Here is a 2500-nt window from a genome sequence, read left to right on the forward strand (position 1 = left end):
CGGGTCCTCCGGGGCGCACAAAGGGCCGGCCGCGTCTCTTATCTCGGCGACAATAAGGAGGCGTAGGATGCGCGGCCGAGGGAGCGTCCGAGCGTCATCGAGGAAGCCTGGGAAGCTGAGGCGATGAAAAGGAGACTTTCTTTCCCCCTTCGAAGGCTTGGCGGAAGGCGGTGGGGGTTGGGGGTGGGGGAGGAGGGGGAGTGAGGGAAGGAGGGGAAGGGTAGGAGGGAGGGGAGGAGGAGGGAGGGAGCAAGGAGGGAGGGAGGGAGGGAGGGAGGGATGAAGGAGCGAGGGGGAAGGGAAGGAGGGAGGGGGAAGGGAAGGAGGGAGGGAGGAATGGGAAATGGAGAGAGAGAGAGAGAGATGGAGGGAGGGAGAGAGGGAAAGGAAGGAGGGAGGGAGAGAGGGAAACAAAGACCCCCTCCTTCTCACGAGTATCCTCCTCACTCCGCCGTGAGGAGTCGTGTGATATTCGCGCAAGGAAGGGACATCGTGTTATGAATGGGAAGGATATTAGGATATTAGGGTAAAGAAAGGGGCGAAGGGTCTGGACGGATCCCGCCGCCGTAGGATGTTTTAGAGGGATTATCGAGGGAGGGCGAATGGCGAAGGATACGGGGCATTTTGCGGCCGGGGGTTAGAACGAGGGACTGTTAGGAAGGTTAGGAAGGGGGCGGTGGTGGGGAAGAGGGAGGGGAGGGAAGGGAAGGGAAGGGGAGGGGAAGGGAAAGGGAAAGGGAAGGGAGAGGAGGGAGGGGAAGGGAAGGGGAAGAGGGAGGGAGGGGAAGGGGAAGGGAAGGGAAGATGGAGGGAGGGGAAGGGAAGGGGAGGGGAAGGGAAGGGAAGGGGAGGAGGAGGGGAAGGGTAGGGGAAGGGGGATAGTTTGAACGTGGTATGGGACTATAAAGTGTACCCTTCATCCCTTGTTGTCTTTTTCTTTTTCTTTTTCTTTTGCGTGTTCTCTCGATTCTCTTTCTCTCTTTTTTTTCTTTTGACAAATGGTTGACGTTTGCTTCTGGCGCTCTTTGTACGTCTCTCTCCTCGCCTTTGTTGCCTCCTCATTTGCCGGGAGATTTAGATACTTGTGTTTTCTCTCTCTCTCTCTCCCTCTCTCTCTCTCTCTCTCTCTCTCTCTCTCTCTCTCTCTCTCTCTCTCTCTCTCTCTCTCTCTCTCTCTCTCTCTCTCTCTCTCTCTCTCTCTCTCTCTCTCTCTCTCTCTCTCTCTCTCTCTCTCTCTCTCTCTCTCTCTCTCTCTCTCTCTCTCTCTCTCTCTCTCTCTCTCTCTCTCTATCTCCCTCCCTCCTCTCCTCCCTTTCTCCATCTCTCCTTCTCCTCCTTCCTTCCCTCTCCCCTGCCCCCCTCCTTCCCTCCTCCCTATCCTCCCTCCCTTCCTTCCCTCTCCCCTGCCTCCTCCTTCCCTCTGTCTCCCTCCCTCCCTTCTTCTCTCCCTCTCTCTCCATCATCCTCACTGCTGTCTCTCCGTCTCTCTTACGTACCTTCATTCACGTCCGTTCTGATCGCCTCGGCCATTAGTCAGATACATATCTCGCCTCGTCTTCATCAGCCTTGTCAGTTTCGCATTGTTAATATGGTCATATTGTTATTGCTACGGTCGCGCGTAGAACATCTCTATTGGTGTTATGTGTGGTTGGGTGTGGGAGCGGATGGGTGGTTGTGATGGTTGAGTAGATGAGTGTGGGTGGTTGTGGTGGTTGAGTGTGGGTGGTTGTGGTAGTGGATGGGTGATTGTGGTAGTTGTGGTAGTGGTGCGTGGTTGGCTGTGGTATGTGGTAGGGATTTGTGATTGGTCATGTTAGCGATATGTGATTGGTTGTGATTGTGATGACTCCCGGTGATTCGATGTTTATATTCTAAGATTGGATGATAATTGGAAGGCGATTCAGCGTGATTGGAGGGTGAGAAAGCGGGGATTTTGGTGTCGGATGCAGCGCCGCAGCCAGTTTGTAATCCCGGTGAAAATTTTGCTAAAAGGCAGGCGGAAAATCGGATATAATTCGCTCTAATAAAAATCGCAGAAATGATATATAGCGATGACAGTAATGAGAGCAATTATTTTAAATTTGTAATTGATATAATTATGACAAGCTCATTCTCTTTCCTTATGGAGCATTTTCGACGTCCGAGCGCCGGAATTTGAGATCGAATCTGCAATCCTGCATTAGCATATTGATACAACCGGATGTGCATTTTATATTTTTGTTTACAATTATTCAACTGCATTAAAATGTTGACGTTTAAAGTCTTATATTTTATCTTGTTTTCTCTTTTGTTCTTTTTAATTTTTAATCTTTTTGTTTTTGTTTTTTCTAATCGTTTTGTTTTTGTTTTTTTTCTAATCTTTTTGTTTTTGGTTTTTCTAATCGTTTTGTTTTTGTTTTTTTTCTAATCTTTTTGTTTTTGTTTTTCTAATCTTTTTTATTTTTGTTTTTTTCTAATCGTTTTGTTTTTGTTTTTTGCTAATCGCTTAGTTTTTGTTTTT

At 49.0% G+C, this 2500-nt stretch overlaps 1 protein-coding gene across 1 annotated transcript in view; it reads left to right on the plus strand.

Annotated features, from left to right (window-relative positions):
- The window catches only part of rg (A kinase anchor protein rugose), a 390768-nt gene that overhangs the window by 200365 nt on the left and 187903 nt on the right, over positions 1-2500 (plus strand). The gene's annotated exons all lie outside the window — the stretch shown is intronic.

This window comes from Penaeus vannamei, chromosome 2 (assembly GCF_042767895.1).
Source record: "Penaeus vannamei isolate JL-2024 chromosome 2, ASM4276789v1, whole genome shotgun sequence".
Classification (NCBI taxonomy): Eukaryota; Metazoa; Arthropoda; class Malacostraca; order Decapoda; family Penaeidae; genus Penaeus; species Penaeus vannamei.